The sequence below is a fragment of the Mesocricetus auratus genome, unplaced genomic scaffold, assembly GCF_017639785.1.
Source record: "Mesocricetus auratus isolate SY011 unplaced genomic scaffold, BCM_Maur_2.0 Super-Scaffold_100011, whole genome shotgun sequence".
Classification (NCBI taxonomy): Eukaryota; Metazoa; Chordata; class Mammalia; order Rodentia; family Cricetidae; genus Mesocricetus; species Mesocricetus auratus.
Window position 1 is genome coordinate 16,399,529 of NW_024429195.1, and position 23,651 is coordinate 16,423,179.

Below are 23,651 nucleotides of genomic sequence, written 5' to 3' on the forward strand. Positions count from 1 at the left end.
TTCTTTTTGTTGAAATAGTTAAGTGAAGAGGCTGTGATAATGGGCTAAATCCTGCACATAACTGACAGACCATAAATAAATTTCACAATAGAATAGTTGAAGTTGAAGTGCTATCACAAAGCTGAAATGTTTGCTTAGGCCCTCTGAGAAATTAGAAAAAAAATTCTGTCTAAACCAGTTTCATGTATAATGATCCCGAAGCTAATTTTTACAGAAAAGAGGAAACCTGCAATATATTAATATGAACTAATCTGGAAATTTGCTGTTCTGTCTGTCATTTTACCTTTCTTTTGCTAGAGAAGTCACTAAAATCATAAACACACTTCTCCAGTCTCCTCTCCTTAGCCTTACTTCACAATGAAACCAACCACTTCAGTTCTGTCAGTTGACACATGGAGTGAGGGACAGGTGGCAGAAGCCATCTATACTGTCATCTGGTACCCATAATGAATCCTTTAAACAGTCAACATCACTTGGTAACACATTAAACAGTAAGTGTGCCAATTAATCACCAAAGCTATGCACTTTTGTTGAGGGATCATGTGACTTATTGGGGTTTTTTTTCCTTTGGTTTCTCGAAAGAGATCATGTGACTTTTACTCAGTGTGAGAATGTAGAAAAATAGGAAACAATGTATGTTCATAATATAAAAGATGATTAGATATTTAAAAAATAAAATATTGTCTCAAAACAATATGAGTGATAATCAAAACCTACAGAAAATCATAAACTATGCTAGCAGATTTACACAGAGAAATAAATGCTTTCTGAACTGTATGTCTTGTATGCACACTCTAGTGTTGCATTACTGTGTTATTCTCTATTCAGACAAGAATTGTCTGGGAATGACTTCTGTAAGTATAAATATGCATGATCTCTGTGCAAATATGCATATGAACTGTCATTTCTACACATGTTTCTCTATCCTTCAGAAGTAGAGAAGATGGATTATGATTTTACATCAAATAATTTAAGGACATAGGAACATGGTATATGTTCTGCAAAAGCACAGTGTTCGAGCTTGAAAATAATGTCTCCTCATGGCAGATGTTTGCTATTTCTTCCAAATCCATCAGTTTCTGATTGGGGCCCATTAAAACCTATCACTGTCTGTCGCCTTGGAGTGTAGCATCATGCAATCAGGAAACAATGATGCCAGATGTATTTTGACTCCTGAATAGTCTGTATAATTAGATTTGGCATGAATTACTACAAAATATCTCTTCTCACACTGACAAAAGAAACAAATCTGGTATTTTAATGAAGTTTATTCTGAACCCTCAGATATTATAATCATTGATAAAAGTATAATTTGATTAGGTTTAAACATACTCAATTCAAACTTTTTAATGCATCATTCAGGAAAATTTTAAGCTATACTTTTAATCAACATCAGAAAATTGAATACATAAAAATGTTCTGGATCATGTTAAAGCAAAGTTTCATAAATCTTAATTTCTATTTTAATGCTTATTAAAAAGAAATTAGCCCAAAATTTCAACATAAAATTGTTTTCATTAGTTAGGATTTCAGAAAGAAAATTTAAGAAGTGAGTATACTTAAATAAAATGTTTGGGCATTTTTTAATCTTGAAATTCAGAAAACTCTAAATAACATATTATTATGATTACTATTTTTCTATGAAAATAAATATGTGATTTAAATGTCCTTACCTATAATGAGATTGATGACATATATGACATCCTAGAGCCTTCATCCAGTAGCTGATGGAAGCAGACACACTCACCCACTGCTAAACACTGAGCCAAACTCTAGAATCCAGTTGCAGAGAGGGAGGAGTGATGAGCAAAGGGGTCAAGACCAGGCTGGTGAAAAGAAACATGAAAATAGACATAATGAACGTTGATATCTCTATATGTGTGCATGCATGTTTCAAAGAGAATTACATTGTGGATGGAGATTTAGCTCTTTGATAGAACACTTGCTAAGCATATGGGATACCCAGGGACTCACCTGCAGCAATGCACATTGCTACAAAAGAATCACCCAGAGCTCTCAGAAATTTTACTTTTTGTTCAATCTTTACACCTTCAAACGACATTTAAAAACACATTACAACTGAGATTTCAACATTAAAAATTATCACTTGCTTGCTTTATATGTATGTCCGTTGCCTGCTTATGTCTGTGCATCACATAAGGGTTTTATTTCCCCTGAGGCCAGAAAAGGGTTTCAGATCCCTTTAACATATGCATGTGTATCACTATATGGGTTCCAGGAATTGAACCTAGTTCTCTGAAAAAAGCAGAGATCTTTTAAACTGCCCTATAGTTAATATGTAGTCAATTGAACAACAACAAAACTATGTTTATAAATATTCTAAAAGTTTAATTGAATAAAAAACTTTCAGAATATTGAAAACAGGCACACTGCAGTCCTCAAACAACTCATTTCAATCCATAGCCTTTGGACTACGTATATTTTTTATGCCCAAATTTGGGTATTTTTTGACACATTCAAAAATCTCAATGGTGTCAAATCCTGTTAAATAATAATTTATGGAACATAAAAATAATGATAAACTTGACCAATTTCTTCTCTTTGTATAATTGGACTGGTTAATAACTGTCCATACTTCAGGCTATGTGGAAGCTCTGTGTTAGAGCAAATCATGTCCTATGTTGTCTTCATTTGAGGAAAGCATGTCATCACTGCTGGGAAGTCTTTACATTTGTACACTGAATGGCAGCCAGCTTTACCTTCACAGAAGAGAAACACATTCAGCAGTCTCATGGTCTCAAGTGAAACTGAAAGAGAGACCAATGTGGTAACAGTGCCCATGTGACAAAATGAGATGCCATCAAGATAAAAGTAATGACCTCCCATACTAGAATATGAAGGCATGTGCAACTATTTCATGCAGTGGAAAATGGATATCTAAGAACATGTATATAATGATTGGAAAATTGTATCCATCACCACCACTACCACCACCACCACCACTTGTATTTCGAGACTTATACATCACCATAATCACTATAGTCATGGAGGATAACAAAACCTACACATATACTTGTCATTGCTTCTGATTTATGATTTGAAGGGAATTCATATGGTTTTATTCCCATCCATTATTTGTTGAATGGAACGCAAGTAATGGCAGCTCTATTTAAAAAAATATAGTTGGGGCAGGCTGTTCATTCATTTGCCCACTCCGAAGCCTGTTTCCATTTTCCACCATGCTTGATGTTCTGGAACCTACTCTCAATGGATTGCACCATCTGTGCTGGACCTAGCCTGGAAGCAAAGTAGCAGGTAAACTTTCCCCAGTGAATGAAGACAGTGAAAGCATGGCCTTTGGTCTTACCTGGTTCAAAGAAATCCAAAGGTTGTGTTTGCTGAAGGTAGCACTAAACAGCCCTCTTACAACTGCTCTCTCCTGTGTGTGGAGCACCTATTTCGTTCCAGGTCCTTACATGATAATAGACACTCCTCTATTCCCCATTCCTGATTGATAGACTCAATTAGTACAGCATAGTTTCCTGATTTGCCTAACATCTTTCTGCAACTTTCTTTCACCAAACCCTGTAATACCATGCAATTTGAGTGAGCCACAGTTCTATTGTATGGAGTCTGCATGTTGAACTGACTGAACTGTATATTCATGGGACAAAATTACACAAGGAATGGGAAACAGCATTTCAAATAAGGTAAAGTCTTTTTTTTGGTTTTTTTTTTCGAGACAGGGTTTCTCTGTAGCTTTGGAGGCTGTCCTGGAACTCACTTTGTAGACCAGGGTGGCCTCGAACTCACAGAGACCCGCTTGCCTCTGCCTCCCGAGTGCTGGGATTAAGGCGTGCGCCACCAACGCCCGGCAGGTAAAGTCCTATTTGAAAACTTCTTACAAGTTTGTACTTTATGTGGCAATTTCATTTCACTTTTAAAAGAAATGCCAATAGTTATCAAATATTGAGCATAGCATATGCTTTGATGTATTGTGACAAAGATTTTGAAGATACCCCAAATTCCACAAGTGAAAGTCGACGTTTTATCTTGACACTTGGAAGGTGATGAACAGTTTAAGACATGGGCTCCAGTAACAGGTTTTATGTTGCAGGGTACAAAACTGTACCCTGCTGTTAAGTGAGCACATCTTATGTCATATGTTAAGGGTGTAATGGGAAGCAACAGGGCTCTGATGATGAAGACTGATCTGGGTACACATAGACAGATGTCAGGAGCCATCTTTGATCATTCTGTATCTTGTTCATTGAGGTAATGTTTCTTGGTTGAACTCAGAGTTTACTAATATGATTAATGCAGCTATCCATCTTGATACAAGGATTCCATCTCTGCCTCTCTGGTCTACCTCTGCACAGCAGGCTATTAATGTTTATTTGGGATATGAACTGCAGTTCATATATTCACTTCCCCTGTAGGGAAATTCTCTGACCAGGGAGCCATTTCCCTCAACACTAAAATAAGTTTGCATGCCTGCTTCTCAACAGACCATTCTAAAAATACTAACATGCTGCCCATATAAGTCCTCTGTTCCTATACATGCATGAGGTTCCTGATGCCATTGTTGGTGTCAGTGTATTGAATTCCTGAGAAGGTATAAAGTTCTTGACTTTATCATAAGCTATTAAATAGATCATTTTGTCCTTTGTAAATTTCCATATCTGACTCAGGAATTATGCCTCTATCCACAAATGCTCATGTATTGATAGTTTGATTTTCCACAATGGTCTCTAGGAAAATTACTGGATCAGGAAAATAAAAAAAATGATCTTTGCTTTCTACTCTACGTCTCTGCCTGAAAGTTCAGATTAAATTTGAAAGCACAATCAGAGAATTAGGAGCTGATTGTTCCTGACTTTGAAAATACACACAAAATTTTCACACAAAATTCAGAATATATCAGAAATTTCAAATAGTACCAGTCAAAAATCACAGAAGATTAGTCAAGGGTTCATTTGTGATTTGAGATAATACAAAGGAAATTTAATACCTTGGAGGGAACCATAAAATATTAAATGACAGGAACCTACCATGAAAAAATCATTTTAAAAGTATTATCAGAGATGGGAATAATAAATTCCAAATCATGGACAAACAGGACAAACAAAAATACAGAAATGAAAGAACCTATGAATGCTGTTTTGAAAGTCAAAACCTTAGACTCCGAATCACATTGTTAATAATTTTTAGCACTGAGAGATAACATTGTTCCAGAAAGTCATCACATTGATTTCTAATTTGCCAATTTTTTCCAGCCCTCTGTTGTTGCTTGAGAGACATCAAGAGTAAAAGGAGCACATTATTCCTGTTTCATTTGAATGGTAAATATGTAGTACTGCCATTTAACGGGCACACAAAAATTATTTGATTTTATGTTAATATCCAAGCATTTCTTCAGGGTTAATTATTATCTATCTTCACCTCTGTGAATTTTTAGACTATTAAATCAGACAAAGAAATTATTTTGATTGCACACCTGCTGCTATTTATACGTATGAGAACCTGTCAATTTTGAGCAAGGTCCAAACAACAACAACAACAACAAAACCTCCCATTTGGAAGCGGTGTGGCTTTATAATATCAGGAAACATACCCAGTGAGATTGCACTGTAATCTTTTAATTTTTATGGACTACAGATCAATGACAAACAATGAAAATGTGATAACATTGATTTGGTTCATACTAATGCCCTAAATCAGTGCTGGAGCTAGATGCAACTGTAGGTACCTTATTGCAACCCAAAGTAAAATGGGGCAGTTCTCCCAGCAGCATGAATTAGTCAGAACCTTGGAGACATTGGGTGTATTTTAGGAGTGAAGTACTGAACTCTCTAAGAATTATGTCACCTTAATTCAGTAATTTGGTATGCCTCAGGGTTTACATGTGTTTCAGAGATACTGTAATGAAATGTGTGAGTATTCATTTAACCACAGAAGTCCCCCAAGAATAAAGGGCATATTAATTCACAAGGAACACTTCTTTCTCAGAATGTTTCCAGAAAATGCAAACATGGACCACTTAGGTGAGATAAGTTATTAGGAACACGGGGGGGGGGACGAAATGGGCAAAGTGTACTAAATAAATCATTAAAAACCAGGTCACTTGCAAATGAATTAATAAATACCCATACAGTTTACAAACGATATAGCCAAGGAGTGTCTCTCTCCTCTTTCCATTTCATACTTCTCTTTATGTCTTGTATTCACTCTCCACCACAGTTACACAGTCTTAATACACTATTTGATTTTAGGGATTTAAGTCAAGTGTTATGCATAAAAGGGGAATACACAAATGGAAAAAATATTGGCCTTATTCGGTAGTCTAAAAGAGGAAACTTACAACTATACTTTTTAAAATGAGGAATGATGGGTAGATATTCATGATGAAGGTATCATATTTTTATTTATGACTGTAATCTGATGACTACCAACATTTGCTTGTAGTAAAACTATTCACTGCTAAACAGTTGATGGAGTTTCTGCTTAGCCTGTTCCTGCAGCCATGTTGACCCCAATAGATAAACAAAGACTTGTATTAACTATAAACTGTTTGACTGACAGCTAAGACTTCTTATTGTCTAGACTCTCTTAATTATTAACCAATTTCTATTAATCTGTGTTTCTCCATGTGGTTTTGGCTTACTGGAGAATGCCTGGAGTCCCGTATTCCTGGTAGCTACACAGTGTCTCCTGAGTGGCTTTTTCTTTTTCTCATCCCAGCATTCACCTTGTCTGATAGCCCCACCTATACTCCCTGCCTGGATACTGGGCAATCAGCATTTTATTAAATCAGTAAGAGAAACATATTTACAGCATACAAGCAGGACATGCCCCATCAACTTAACTGTCTTCATTCACTGTTAACTGCTTCTATAGTGGATATGCTTTTATTTATACATGTGACTCATGCTTCAGTCTTGATTTTATATAATTGCATATATTCTATAGGTTACTTTCCATATTAGAAATAAGGACAGCATGTTAGAAGAAGCTGAGTTTTAGAAATAGAGAAGTATTTTGAAACTCTGTCTGTCATTTCTTATTTATTATTATTGTTACTATTTAAATGCTGAGAACTGTAATTTCTGATTTCCTTTAAGAGAAATGCATGTTAGTCTCAAAAGACCATGATTTTCTTTTACTATTGTGACTACTTTTATACTAAGCCTAGAAAAATTAATTCTTGTCAATATGGATAATGAGAAGAAAATTATTGTTTGCCTCATTCTATTAGGTATTTACATTTAGTGCTTAGGTGGTTTTAGTTTTCTCATTACTGGATTAAGTGTGCTTTGATTGTAGTTTTAAATTAATTTCATATTAAGTTGTGCTGAGGATGTTACAAAAAGTTGGTTGATGTTCTATGGTTCTAGAAAATAAACCTAAAGTAAACCACCATCATGGGAAGCATATCAGTAGGCCTGCATGCCACATTTACACACACACACACACACACACACACACACACACACACACACACACACAGTCAGCAAGGAACTAAATCCATCCCAAATGATCTCTAATAACCTAATTTTATGCTGTGCAAGAATGTATATAGCAAATGAAAAACTATATTACCACCAGGCTATGTTGACCAAACATCAACATTTAAACATTTGAAATGTAAAAATATGAGGCTTGTATTTTGATTTCACTGCAAGTAAAATTATAACTGTCTTGGTTCATTTATTTTCACTAATGTCATTACAGTTTTTATCATGTAGACACAGCCTGTTAGGTATTTACACGTAGGGAAGGAGTCAACAGAAGTGTATACTGATATTTTTTATTGGCTAATGTTTTAGGCAGTTGTAAAATATTTTTCCTTGGGAGTTTATAATGTTAAATATTACTAGTTGGGTACTGGGGAAATGTTTAGTTTAGAATTTCTTGGACCCTCTCTTAAAAATATAATTATTATAACATTTTATAATAACAGAAGTGTTGTCATATTCACTTCAGCTGGCAAAAACAAGGTCATTGTTGTGGATGACAAATGGCAATTATCATGCACTGGTGTACAAGTATTTTATTGCATTTCTCTAATGAAATAGCTGAATGAGGACACTTTCTAAAGAAGTACATCAATGTTAACAATGCTAATGGGGCCAAGGTCTTAGGTACCATTTGTTGATAGATTATTTATGATCTAGTAAAGCCACTGGGATGAAAATGCAAAGCTAGTCACAGCCATAGAACCAGGCAGTAGTGTTGCACACCTTTAATCCAAGCAGCCACACTAGCTGGCCATACAGGCCATGCAGTGGTCGCACACACCTTTAATTTCAGTACTTGGGAGACAGGTAGATGGATCTCTGTTAGTTCAAGGCCACTCAGGGTTGCACATGAGTGAATCAATCTAAAAGAATAACAGAGCTCATGCTTTTAATCACAGCACTAGGGAGGTATAAAAGAAGAAGTAAAGAGTCTCTTGTGAGATAAAGTTTCTAGTCTGGCACAGCATAGCATTTGACTCTGAAGATTCATGAAAACAGGATCATCCATTTTGGCCTGAGGTAGAGTTTAAGAGGTAGTGGCTGGCTGCTTTAATTTTCTGATCTTAATTTGGAACTACAACACCTGACTCTGAGTTTTTATTATTTGTGTTACTGTCCCATATATTTGTGACCTTTTGATGAGCAACATCCCATGACAATGCACAATATCATATTATAATGCCTTTACGTTCTCCCTCTTTTCATCAACCCACTAAGATTCACTAATTCATTTGTGAGAGTGTGGTTTTCAAAATACCATGAGATGATACCTTTCCATACTATATGAAGTTTGATCATCATATCTCACTTTGTAGATTTTATTTCTGCATATGAGCCCTCAATGGCTGGTGAAGACATACTACACCACAACAATTGCAATGCTAGGCTTTATCATATTATTAAGAAATACATTAGAGTAAAAAGGAATATTTCAATTGTATATTTCAGTATTATGCTACATTTAATAATTATTTCTATTGCTTAAAACTATATTCTGAAATCTGAAATTTAGACAAGTATTTACATTTAGAACTAAAATCTATAAAAACAAATAATAAACCATAAATACACATGCCCTCATTACTAATATGATGAGATGATGTTTACATGCAAACATTTGTCTTTGAATATTGCTATTATATTTTCTGATCTGTGAAGTTATTCACTTACCCTGGATTATTCTGGTTCTTCATTGAGAAAAAGAAAGTTATAAAAATGTAAATAAAGTTTTTGAGGAAAAAATAATTTTGTACTAAATAAAAGACACAAATATCCACAAATAAATCATAAACAGTAGTCAATAGTATAATTAATATTTATATTCATCTAGGTAAGGACACACAAGAATTTGATTTATGGTACCCTGTCTTCTGAGTGCTAAAGTAACAAATGTACAGCATTTTTCTAGGGTTCTCATATGTGTTTATATCAGTATGGATTGGAATTGACAGTGTATTTAGTGAATGACTATGGGCAAATGAAGGATGTTGTCATTACTTTAAACTATGTACTACATTATATAAAAACATGTTTTCCTTTGTTAAAAGACTTCTGTTTTGAATATTACTTGCTACAATGAATAACAGTAGTTTAGACTAACCTATTAAAACATCAATATTACTAAATGCATATATTTCAAGGCAACACGCTGAAGCAACCTCACAAACTCACTGAATTTGACTTCTTTTTTTTCTTTTTTTATAATAATTTTTATTTAAATTTTTACAATCCTCCCAGTCCCCCACCCCATTCCATCCCCCTCTGCACCCCAGGGAGGATAAGGGCTTCCATGAAGGATATTCAGAGTCTTTCATATCATTCCAGGCAAGGCCTAGGTCCTCCCCCATGTGTCCAGGCTGAGAGAGCACCCTCCATGTGTAACGGGCTCCCAGAGTCTATTTGTAAGCCAGGGATAAATACTGATCTACTCTCCAAGGTCCCATAGATTGCCAAGGCCTCTTCTTTGATATCCAGGTTGGGGGCAAGGGTTAGTTTGGCAGGGTGGTGTCTGGATCAGTCCTATGCTGGCCTCTCAGTCATCAGTGTAGGGTCCATGTGTTCCCTCTTGTTTAGGTCAGCTGCTTCTGTGAGTTTCACCAGCCTGGTCTTGATTTCTTTGTTCATCACTCCTCTTTGCTACTGGGTTCCAGGAGTTCAGTTCAGGTTTTAGCTGTGGGTGTCTGCCTCTGCTTCCATCAGTCACTGGATGAGTGTTCTAGGATGGCATATAGGGTAAGGGTTCTAGGATGGCATATAAGGTAGTCATCAATCTCATTATAATAGTTGGGCATTTAAGGTAGCCTTAATGCCAGTTGGTTCATTTTTGTAGATCTGTGAAGATTTCACTAGTGCCAGATCTCCCCTCCAACTTATAATGGCTCCCTCTATTATGCTATCTCTCATCCTTCTCTCTTCTATTCTTACCTTGATTCAAGTTTCCTGCTCCCCCATGTCCTCCTCTTTCCTTTTCTTTTCCCACCTCTCTCCCATCTCCTATTTGACTTCTGTGTTTTACAACTCCAGTTGTTTCAGTTTGATTCAAAGTCTCTGAATGACCTTATGAGTGTATGTCAGGGTACAAAAAAGGAAAGAATGGTGTGCATCAAGAAAAGGAAAATAAAGTTTTATCAATATCTACAATGTATGTCTTAGTATGCACTGCAATTGCTTTTCTCAATCTTGTTTTTCATATTATTTCTTTTTTATTATATTTTAATTATGACATTTCCCCCTTTCCTCCAGTCAAACCCTCACTCACATATATCACACTTTTGCTCTTTTTCAAATTAGTTGTGTCTATTTTTATTAATTGTTGTAACATACATATATTCCTAAATTCATAAAAATAAGTGACAGTGAGGTAAAATTGTCTCATGGTAGAAGAGGCTCATAGAGGAGAGGCACTGAGGTATGAAGATGAATAATATATTGAATTCATGAAAATTCTAAAATGAATTAACAAAAAAAGAGAACATTTGAATGCAGGATACAATACAGAATGTTGCAATACTGTGAAATAACCTTGGTGACAAGGTGGAGAAAGGGGGGCATAGTAAAGTAATAGGAATCTCTATGTCCAAAGCTAAAAGAGCTACATATATGCCCTGTAATTGACAAATTTGCCCAGACTCACAAAGGTGATGTTCCATTCAATGGATATTGGATTTGAACAGGAAACGGTGGAAAGTCAACAGTATGATCTCAGCTTCTCACTGACAGAGTGATAAGTTACAGATGAATAACACATGAAATCAAGAGCTACTGTGTGATAACTGGCTAGAGTTGGAGCCCCAGCTTTGTTGTAAATGAGCTGGCCCTAAGGTTTGATTTTAGTTCCCAAAGCTAGGATTGTAGGCATGTACTACTACACTCAAAATCATTCTTGCACTTAGAAATCCATATGACATTTTAAAAAAGAGCAATAGGATGAGCATCACTTGTAACCAGTGGTGTGAGATCAGCCTTTTCCTAATATAAGAGACAGAAATTAAGAGGTTAAAAAGTGTTCTGACAAAGTGTAATTGAGTCTTGAGACAGGATAGATAGATACATAGAGGGATGGTAGGATGGATGGATGGATGGGGAGAGAGAGAGAGAGAAAGAGAGAGAGAGGGAGGGAGAGAGAGATTATATTTAGATAAAGAGATGCTTATGAAACCACACCTTAAGTGTATCCTTAGAATACTGCCAAATGGATGCATTGCTGAGACAGAGACAGAAGGAGCATGATTTACAGGTCAGACTGTATCAGAGAGTGGCATTGTCTCAAACAAAGTAAAATAAAGAAACAACAGCTGAGTATTAATAAAACAATGGGGAACCCTTCCAATATGTCTAGTTAATTGTCACGTCCCAACATTGAAAGAGTTAAATAATACAATAAATAAAAATAATTAATCAAAACTTATAAGTTGGAGTTGGTTAAAGCACAGTGTGCAGCAGGCAGTTCAACACAATAATTGCATCGTTGTAATATATTTTTAAATATAAGTTAGGAAAAATACCATTTTCATGTTTTGTTATGTATCTAATAATATATATTTATTCATATATATATATACCCTGAGAGATAAAATATGAATGTATGTATGCATACATATACAGACAGTCTCATGAAGACTTCCCATATTAAACTCAAGGCCTCCAAGATGCTTTGCAACTACACTCCCGGTAAGTCATGTCACCTGTTACACATTTTCACACATTTGTTCTATTATAATGGGAAATTTTAACCAATACATGTTGATCTATGTTGAAATGTGTTAAAAAGTAAATGTGCCAATTTACCTGAAGAAATGAAAATTTTAAATTGAGAATGACCAAAAACAGATGCAATATTAGATATTTAGACAGGAAACAGAATCCAGTCCATGAACAATAAAAACAATACAAGAAAAAAGTAAAGAATTACCTAAATTACCAAAAGATACGTAATTATTTTATTACACTGTTTGTTTGTTTGTTTGTTTTGGTCTTTTCCACTTTCTTCCAGTACCCCTACAGTGTACTTTCTTTTTAATAATTTATCCAGTGATGTTTTGACACATAACAGAAAGTACTTTTGCACTATGCATTGAACTAAAAGAGTACGTTAAGCACTGCCATTTAATTCATATGTCAAAAGTTTAAGTAACAAAATGAAAATTATATTTATTTCAAAATGTGTTATAAATTATTAGAGATAAACTATATCCTAAATATTTTAAGGTAATGGGATAAGGGGAAAAAGAAAATTGTACTTGCTATTAATCTCAAATTTGGAAGTTAGAAATAATACATGATCACTAAATGTCTAGAAAATTGCACAGAAGTCAGCTTCATGTAGTGTGGGTACAGATGTTCACCTATACATAAGTTTATGGTGTAAATATGAACACGCTTTCATATATTTTGTCTATATGTATTTCATTTTAAGTAAAAATATTGATACCTTATCAGTTTTACATGTATACTTAAAGAAGTGTTGGTATTGACAATACAGTCCATTCTTTGGAGAATGTTTATACAATAACAGCAGAGAATGGAAATGCCCTCTACCTGTGGTGTGTAGTAAACTTTGCAAACAGGTACGTTGAGAAGCAACACTGCACATAATAAAATGAGTGCAAGTATTTCTGTTGCCTTTTCTGAAGCTACATATAACACCTGCCTCTTAGTTCTTACTTTCTATTCTTAACGTTATAATGATTCCAAGAATTGATTTTGTTGAACAGTTTGTTTGTGGAAGCAGTGATGTCTGCCAAATTAAACCATTTCTGTGAAGAGTGCTCATTTATCTTCTTTGGATTTCAACCAAATACATTTCAGAGATAATGACATAATGTAACTGCAAAACTTCAACTTGACTGGCATAAGGTTTAAGTAGAAATATTCCATCTCTGACTCTATCCATATCCATATGTATTAGGCATGCTGCCCATTTTTACATTCGCTCATCCTTAGGGTAGTGGATCTCACTTTTGTTTGAATATTGCAGTCACTTGAAAAGCTGGGGAGGGTGTTGATATCTACATTCTAACCATAGAATATTCTGCTTTAATTGGTCATGGACACTTAAACTTCTCCAAATCATTCTAACATCCAGTGAACTACATAATCACTCTCAATATTTCAAGGGTTGAGCAAAGAAGACAGACTCTTATATTTTTACAAGCATTCCTTTGGAAATACCAGATTGGAACACTGAGTGCTGCTTTGAAAGTATTTTAAAATAACAGAATTTTTATGTTTGAAGTTTTTGTATACTTTACTTGCTATAAATCAATAATTTAAATTCAGGAAATGATGCCATTTTCTATATTTGATTTGATACCTAATATATAAAGCTTAGACATCAGATTTTCTACAATGTTGTAATATTCTAATTGCAGTACTGTCATGAATGACACAATTAATATGAACTGAAACGAAGATGCTTCTTGGTACATATTAAATAAACAGGTCACCAAAGGGAAAAATTATAACATGTTGAATTTTGTAATTGCTATGACACATTTTCTTTCAAAAATAATTGCTCTTTCCCTACATTATAATATTAACCTGCTCAGTATTTATTGCTAGCATCAACATACAACTGCCAATGGCATTTTAGATACCAAGCTTGATGAAGACAACTGACCATTCTTGGGGAAATATGTCAATTCTTCATTTTGTATATCATTGCTACCAGTTGGTAGGGAAGAAATAAATGGTTTGAAGACTAAAATACCCTTTCAAATCAAGTCAGTCAGGAACCTTCAATTTTGAAGACAGTATGCATCAAGTATGCTTCTTATTCCAGATTGATTACGGTTACATAAATTATATCCCACTATTAGGGCAAGAAAAAATGGCAAATCTGTATATAGAAAAAGTCTATATACTCATATTTGAATAAGATAAAGTAGATGCTATGATAGAAAGTGATTGACAGAGGTAGCAGCTTCAGATTGGGTGACAGAGGACTTTCTAAGAAGTCTCACTTGAAGTGGCATAGAGAGGAACACAAGGTAAGGATACTGTCACAGGGTGTATTAAATAAATAGTGGGTGAACAATAGATTTCTGGGGTATAATTCATCATGTAAAGGCTACAGTGTAAGAAGGAAAAACTGTGCTTGTTGGTACAGTAGACCACCCCTCCTATTGTGCACTTGATTTTATTTGTCTGTAATTGGAAATACTTTAGGCGTCTTGTTCTGATAATGTTGAGCTCCAAGTTATGATTCCTAAGGTTAGTTGAGCTTCACTTAACAGGAAGGTGTGGAGCCTGTGAGAACAATAGAAGATTTCATACATAGCTGAAGAATAATAATGAAGGATTGGAGTACACTTTCCTAAACTATATGCTGAGGTCTCATCCCTGCCACTTGTCATGGCTTGTTTCGTGAGTTTAACTTTCCTCATTCCTCATGCAATTTTTTAAAAGAAGTATTTATTTATATACAATTAAGACCAGAAGAGGGCACCAGATCTCATTATAGATGGTTCTGAACCACCACGAGATTGCTGAGAATTGAACTCAGGACCTCTGGAAAAACAGCCAAGTGCTTTCAACATCTGAGCCATATCTCCAGTCCCCCACCCACATGGATAATTTGAAAGCAGTCTTATACTAATACTCTCCTGTACATACATATTGTGTGAAAAATCCCTCAGACTTCTGAAAAAGTAAGTACAAAACAGTGGTTAGAACTAAGCTTAATAAGGTAAATTTGAATTATGTTACAATTGCTATGTAAAAGTGTCTGTATTTGTTGATCATTCCGCTGCAGTATTTAAAGAAATAGAAAAAATGGAGCTTAAAATTAAAGTTGATTTGACCAATAGCCAGGCAGAATAGAGCCAGGTGGGAAATCCAAGCAAAGCTATGGAGAGAAAGAAGGCAGAGTGAGGTAGATGTCGTGTAGCCCTCAGGGAAGCAGGATGTGAGGTAACAAGTCACAAGCCTCATGGTAAAATATAGAATATTAGATTTGTGTTAATTTAATTGTGAGAGCTAGTCACTTGCATACCTAAATATTGGCCAAACAATTATAATTAATATTAGCCTCTGAGTGTTTATTCAGAAACTGGCAGGCGAGAAAAATCCTCCATAAGGTGCCTGAAGTTTGGCATGGATCCACCTTAGACCTGAAAAAGCTTTAAAAAATAAGGTTCTGAACACACAGAAACAGTGCTGCACCGGGCTTCCTAGTCTCACAGTCTCATGCAGACAATGGTGCAGAGTTGATGCTGCATTTGGGCTTGAAGATAGCATGGTGGATTTCCACCACAGTACACAGCGGCATCTCCAAGCCACTAAGTGTGATGCTTGGTCGATTTAGCTTTTATATATACAGACGAAACAGGTTTACGGAGAATATTCTACAAGCTACTGAGTGGTGGCATAGACCAGTGTTAGGGCACTAAACATGGTTTCAGCAGCAGACGGTAAACACAGCCCCACTGTGTTGGAAAGTGGAGTGGGGTAGTACCAATGCCAAAAGCAGCCACTCTGGTCTTATCCATGTACTCTTAACAATTTAAAACAATGGTCACAAAACGATTACAGATACACAATACGGACAGATTCCGATTTTTTAAAAAGGCATCTAAGTGGGTCACAGTGTATTTGATATGTGTTCACTGGCTTGGGAGAAGATGATAGAGGATAGATAACGATTTGAGGATAATAAACAGATTCTTAAAGGAAAAATAGAGGAATAAAACATCATAGTTGGCCATGTAAAGATGGAAAATACACAGAGAGTATGAATTATGTATATTATGGTTTTCTTGGGATTTTTTGACTGTTAATTAGCGAACTGCTAAGAGACATTAGATTGTGAGGGCTTCTAAACTAAACCAATATATATATATATATAGGCATCTTGGCTCTGAAATTTGGGTCTAATGATGGGGTGCTTTGGAAAAGAAGTTCTACTTTTGCTTCCACAGAAGATGATAACCTGTTGATTCCTTCCAGGTTAATATAGTATGATAAAACAAGATTCCGTGAAATGATATCCCAGATGATTCAACCTCCATGACAGCTTCAGGATTGCTGGTGTGATGGACTAACCACACAGGATATCCAAATCAGGACATGAGCATAATTCTAAATTTCCTCGGGGTCCCAAGAAGTTCACTGTGCCCAACAATAATCATGAAGTAGCATGTCTGTTTTCAATTATAGGGTATTTGTTATAAATGGTTAATGGTCACAGTCAATCTCTAAAGAAAAAAAGGAGATATGATATGGAAATGAATACTTTAAAGTATTCATTGATACAAATTGAAACTCAATTTTGTTATACTATATTTATATTTATACTCTTGTTTAAGGTATTACGCCTATGCAGCTCATTTAAATATGAGATATTTAAGAGTTACATTGAGATGTAACTCATATTTAAACTGTTTAATACTGACATTTTCTGTTTCTTATTGTGTGAGTGGTTAAATAGAAAATTGGGGATATATTGCTATAACTAATGATATATATTATTAAAAGAAACATATGTTATGACAGAAATTATAAACTCCAAATGGTACAATTTTATAATTTCAGACTTATGGTAAGTGTCAAATACCCAGACTACTTTTATATTTGTAGGGAAAGAAATTTTTGGAATAGTATTAATTCATAATCAAAATGGAATTAATTAAACATTAATAGATATATCATATTTAGTCTCCTGTTTTAATGCATGGTACAAAGCACTTAACATCTTAGTGTCCATTGGCTATTGAGAATATTATGCTGTGTAGTCAATAAAGCTTACTAGTTGAGTGATCTTCATGTATTATGTAAGGGATGCTAATGGGTTTAATGTATTAATATTTTCATACTTAAGACTGACATATGCATGTGATAATCTTCAGTTTTTCTATAAGCATATATTTGGTGTGAACTTTTGATAAGCTAATTATAATAAAAAGCATAATACTTACTTCTACTTTATCATTTTAATTTTTAAAATATTAGCTTTATAATTGTAATTATTCTTTTAAGGATGTTTTGTTTTAAAATTGATCATATTCACCTACTCTATCTCCTTTATTTTCTTACATTCATATAACACACTAGACACAAATTTGAACATTAAATTGTTTAAAAAATACATTATTGCTTTCAAAATACATTATTATTTTTAAAATAAACTTATTATTTTAAAAAAGCCCCGAGGAGCATGCCCATTAGTTATTTTTAAGTATAAAATAGATGACACTTGAAAATTATATATCAGTTGATGTGTTTTAGCCCAAAGAGATAAATTTTGTTGCTATATCCCCAGACATTTGTACAATGTGAATTCTTTTCCTGAAGACTCCAGAGCAGTAGTGGATAGGAATTCCAAAGTGTTTATTGATTTCTCCTTTAGGACAGAAGTGGAAACTGAATGTAGTAAGCTAAAGTTTCCAGGAAAAAAATGGCACATTTGAGTTTTTGTGAATCTCAGATGGAATGGATATGTGAGAGTTTCATAGAAACATTGTGACATATATCTAGGAAATGGGGCATATGTTTCCTTCCAACTGAAACTTACCATCATTTTACCTGCTAGACAATGGATATTATTTAAAAAGCACATCTCTACACTTCAATTCTGCGGTTTAGAAACACTATACAAAGACAATTGATCAAAAATGTTAAAATTATACACTTTATATGTACAAAAAGGATTAGTCCTTTAGATAAGACTAATAATTGATTATTTTGGAGTGATTCTAGACAATAAATTTGAGGTGGTGTTTGAGTAGATTTCTTTAGATATGAACAAGAATCCCTGCATAAAATTCATTTAGGTAAAAATCAACATGAAATGTTACTGATGTGAGTCAATGAGGAGGAGGTCACTTCTCTGTAAATCACACAAATTTGGCAGACTTACTCTATGGGGAAAGTAAAGTATTCAGCATCAGGGAATCTCATTCAAAGCACTATCATTACAAGTACAGAGATGGAGGGGCCATCTTTTCCTTTTCTTGTTTTATTTTTGTACAATTTTTATCTCACATGATGGTCTATAAGAAATGGCTGTTGCATATACTTAACATGAGTTTCTGCCAAGTACATTGAAAAGTCTGCTTTGCTGAGTAAAAGCAAAGAGCATTGACATAATTTAACAGCAACAGGTAATACTGACATGTCCTTCACATTTCAATTTATATAATTAGTATGTTTCCCATGTAATAGTGCAATAATATTGCCATAAGAATGCCATTAATTCTAAGAAGGCTCACCATGTTTGGCATTTTGAATTTTTGTGGTTAATATGGCAGTTTAAAGAAAACATTTATTCACTCCCTGTACACGTGACAATGCTTATTGTTAAGCCTTGTTTATATTAACTGGAATTGGCAATGTTTGTTTATTTATTTTAAATGACATTATTATTATTATTATTAATTAAAAACCTAACCATAGTTTCTCCTATCCTCTCCCCTTTTGGTTCCTTCCCCCCACCTCTATTCTCCACCCCACCATCCACCTCTTCCTAGTCAGAAAATGGTAGGCCTCCCATGGCTAACAATAAAACTCAGCATGTCAAGTTGCAGTAAATCCAGGCACTTTCTCCAGTATTGAGGCTAAACAATGGAGCCCATTGTGAGAATTAAGGTCCAAACCCTGCAAAAGAGAGACAGTTACTGTTCCTACTGTTAGGGGTCCCACAAGAAGACCAAGCTACACAACTGTAACATGTGCAAAGCACCCAGGTCAGTCCCATGCAGGCACCCTGGTTGTTGATTCAGTCTCTGTGAGTCCCTATGACCTCAGTTTTGTCAATTCTGTGAGTTTTCTTGTGATGTCCTTGACCCCTCTGGCTCTTACAATCCTTCTTGTCCTCTTCTATAGGATTCCTGAAGCTTAGCTTGCTTGGCTCTGGGTGCCTGCATTTGTTTCCATCTATTGATGGATGAAGTCTATCTAATAACAATTGGGCTAGGTAGCAATCCATTTTCACCTGGAGGACCAGGCTCAAAACAGCTTAGTGCTCAAAAGCAATCTACAGTTTGAGTATAAACTAAGACTATTCTATCTGAAGGAGTTAAGGGAAAGACAGTAATACACTCTCCTGATGGTTTCTTTCCTTCTTTTCCATTCTTGCATGCTCTTGCCATGTTATTTATACTGTATACTTTTCTTTTTCTATAGCTTATACAATCCAACAAATATTTTCGGGCAATATAGGAATTATAATGTGGTTCCATTCTGTTTTCCAAGTGAATGATTACAGTACACACAAAATAAAGAGTCAAAAAAAACCCAGCACATTTTCCATATCCTTTCATGATTACGCATCTCACATATTACAGGTGAAAAACAAACTATTCCAAGAACCCATGCATATTCATACTCAACCAACTGTTATAGATTAATATTAGTGGGCAAGAAAGTTATTCTTGTCAGGTTTTTAATGACAGAGTGCCCCTCAGCTTAAGAGTGGATAGAGAAAATGTGGTACATTTACACAATGGAGTACTACTCAACAGAAAAAAAAACAATGTAATCTTGAAATTTGCAGGCAAATGTATGGCACTAGAGGAAACCATCCTGAGTGAGGTAACCCAGACACAAAAAGACAAACATGGTATGTACTCACTCATCTATGGATTTTAGATATGGGTCATGAGTGTCTCAGCCTACAATCCCAGTGCCAGTGAGTCTGGGAAACAGGGAGGTTCTCAAGAGAGAAGCATGATACCCCAGAGAAGTGGAATGAGTCAAGATCTACTGAGCAGATTGGGAACATCAGGGTAGGGGAGTGGGAGCCAGGGAAAAGAGAAGGGGATAAGAGGAAGGGAGAAGAAGGTATGGGGTAGTAGGAAGGTTGAGTCAAGGTAAGAATAGAGGAGAGCAGGATGAGAGATACCATAGTAGATTGAGTCATTAGAGGCTTGAGGAGAGAGCTGACACTAGTGAGATCTCCAGAGATCTACAAGGATAACACCAACTGGCAAACTATGCAATAGTGGAGAGACTACATTAAATGCCCCTCTTTGATGGTAAGGTTGATGACTACCTTATATGCCATTCTAGAACCTTCATTCAGTGACTGATGGAAGCAGAGACAGATACCCACAGCTAAACACTGAACTCCTGGAACCTAGTGACAGAGATGGAGGAGTGATGAGCAAAGTGGTTAAGACCATGATGGTGAAACCCACAAAGACAGCTGACCTGATAAGGGGTAGCTCTTGAATCGCAGACTGATGCCTGAATGGGCAATAGGAGACTGATCCAGACTCCATGAATGTAGTCTTAGTGAGGAGGCCACAGAAATCACTGGTTTATGAATGATCTTTGGGAGTCTATTCCAAATAGAGGGATGCTTTATAAGCCTGGACACATGGGTAAGGGCCTAGGTCCTGCCCTGGATGAAATGACAGACTTTAGAGATCTCCCCAAGGGGGGCCTCACCCTCCCTGGGGAATGATGTGGGGATTGTGTGGGGGTCGGGGGACTGGTGGAGGGACAAGGGAGGAGGGGTGGGAGAGGGAGCTGAGATTGACATGTGAAGCATTATTGTTTCTAATTTAAATAAAAACATTAAAAAAGAAAAAGACTTGAAGAAAATAAGTCAAAATATTAAAATAAAGAAACATTTGGGATGCTGTGAAGGCTGTTTCTGTATTCTTGGGATGGATGGCAAGAAGAACATACTTACGTGTGCCCAATGTAGATGAAATACTTCAAATATTTTGCATCCATATGTGACCCAATTAATCAATATAAAACCCACAGATACAGAAGGATGGCTCTCTTATTATATCTGTAAAACTTCTAGAACTCACTCTGTATTAACAGAATCTCTCCACGAATGTAGACTGCAGTGGTTCATCAAGACAAGTCATACAAATGATAGAATACAAAAGTAATGGAAGAAATAGTCACAATCCATTTTGCAACAAGTAATTGTTTCTTTCCTTTTATAACTTACAACTCCTTTTCAAGCAGGAACATTCTTCTTAAAAAATATGAAAACTTTCTGGGAGGTGGTGGTGGATGCCCTTAATCTCAGCATTCAGGAAGCAGACACAGCCAGATCTCTGGGGAAGAGACCAGAATTATCTACACATCAAGTTACAGGTCTGCCAGGGCTACACAAAGAAATCATGTCTCCAAAATTTGAAAGTTCTATTATGGCATAGTGTACAAAATGAAAATGAATAATATATTATCTTTTGTTTTCTTTCTTGCCTTCTACTACTCCTAGGTCCCATGAGTCTGAAAACAAAATGAAATATACATACATATGTACATACATAATACATACATAAATTTGTCTTTATTATTTAATTCTGGTTTATGTAGTTTTGGTACATTTGTTTGCTTGTTTTTTAATGAGTGAGAGAAGATATACGTGGAAAGTATGGAGGATCTTGAAGGTGTTGGAGAGGGGAGACTGTGATCAGAATAAAGTGTATAAAATTATCTTGAACAAAAGTAAAACTACCAATATTTAAGAAGTGTCTAACTTATACATAATGCCAAGGAAATGGCAGATTTCTATGCTCTGCTCATATAGACTCAAAGGAGGCCTTTTTGATGTTTCTGAGTATGGAAAGGAGATGCCATTCAAGTAATTTTTAAATTAAGAGTCTGGGACAGGTCCCAAAATATGTGTCTTCTGAGACACTGAAAGAAATTTTTTCCAGCCTCAGGAGGGAGCTGGCAGCTAAGGGATTATTTACTTCCTTCTCAAGCTATAGAGGGAGCCCTACAGTCTGCTCACTGTGTGTCTGAGCTACTTCAGCAATTTAATATAATTGAGGTTTTTACAAGAAAGAAGAACCCAATGAACCAGCCTAGGATCCCAAGATCAAGTTGCTCATACTCATAGTCATTCCAGTAGACACAAAGCAGTCTCAACAAAATGGTTTAATTAATTCTCCAGGAATACCAAGTAAAATCTTTTTTGTTGTTGTTTTTTTGGTTCTTGGAGACAGGGTTTCTCTGTATTGTTTTGGAGGATGTCCTGGAACTCGCTCTGTAGACCGGGCTGGCTTCCAACTCACTGATATCCGCCTGCCTCTGCCTCCTGAATGCTGGGATTAAATGCGTGCCCCACCAATGGCCGGCACACATAAAATCTTAAAAATCTTGATAACTATATTGCAAAAGCTTACTTCAACGTTAGTATAACTGACCTATCATTACCTGGCACAAAGTGTGCACCTTGGAAGATAGAGTGAAATGAATGGCTCAGAACTAAATGAAACAGTAAGAAATTTGAGAATACAAAGAATACAATATCTCAAGGATCTGATTCCAACATGAGTGACAATAAATGTATAATATTTTTTTTCATTTGGAAGGAGACTAGGGAGTTGCTTGAACTCTAGTTTAGCAAGATATACATGAACAAAATGCCTTTGCAAGAACTACAGAAACATAATGGGAGCTCATAGTAGCTAGGTGAAACACAACCATGAGAAAAGGCACACAGAAAACAGTGGGGAGAGTGTATTTACCATGAATGTCAGATCTTTTTCCCTGACTCTGGAAGCATGCTGAAGATATAGTTAGACTGTGGATGAAAAATAAGAAAGTGCACATGAAATTTTCAGAGGGCAACTCTGGAGAGTTCAATACTGTTATCACACATGTATGCTTCATTTCAATAGTCATTTTCATTAGAGAAGAAAAATATTTTAAAGTGATTATCTTGTTGAATCCAGATAATACCTTATATCATAAGATGAAAATAATTTGACATTTCAGCCAGGGAAGCAAGTGGGCTAACTGCAGATCTCCCCTTCCATCAGTCTCACGCCCAGATTTGTAGCATGCCATTTGCTACAGCCCTTCCTTAACCATGTTCCTATCTTCAGTGGATCATAAAGATTTGTTTTTCCTGACAAACTGCCTTCACCCAACTCACTACTTTAATTCAGACCCCAAATCCACCACACCTTTCCAAGAAACCTGTGGGTATCTGTCCAGAGAAGCAAGCAGCCTTATTACTGTAGGGTTTCATCTCTGTCTCCTCTCCCCCAAATCTAATCCCCAATGTTATCCAAAGTTCCTTAGCTGGCCCACTGGTGGTAACCTCCACTTCTCTGCCCCCACCTTCAGTAGATCACACTTATCTTTCCCTATAAACTTTCTTTCCTGCAGTCATCCTGTTATCCTAGTTCCTGTATTCAGCAGGCATTCCTTGGGATCCTGTTAACCTAGCCCACCAGAGAAGAGAGTAGAAGATGC

At 35.7% G+C, this 23,651-nt stretch overlaps 1 long non-coding RNA gene across 4 annotated transcripts in view; it reads right to left on the minus strand.

Moving 5' to 3' along the window:
- Positions 1-1,786: 1,786 nt before the first annotated feature.
- Positions 1,787-23,651, minus strand: part of LOC110340801 — a 32,604-nt gene continuing 10,739 nt past the window's right edge. Inside the window, exons 2-4 of one of the 4 annotated variants that reach the window (XR_005880366.1) lie at positions 22,919-22,974; positions 21,385-21,493; positions 1,787-1,826 (exon numbers count right to left, since the gene is read on the minus strand). This is a non-coding gene — a long non-coding RNA (uncharacterized LOC110340801). Of the gene's footprint in view, positions 1,827-10,157; positions 10,195-17,625; positions 19,071-20,983; positions 21,494-22,918; positions 22,975-23,651 lie in introns of those variants that run through there. The other 3 variants (XR_005880367.1, XR_002382619.2, XR_005880365.1) reach the window with 3 other exon arrangements.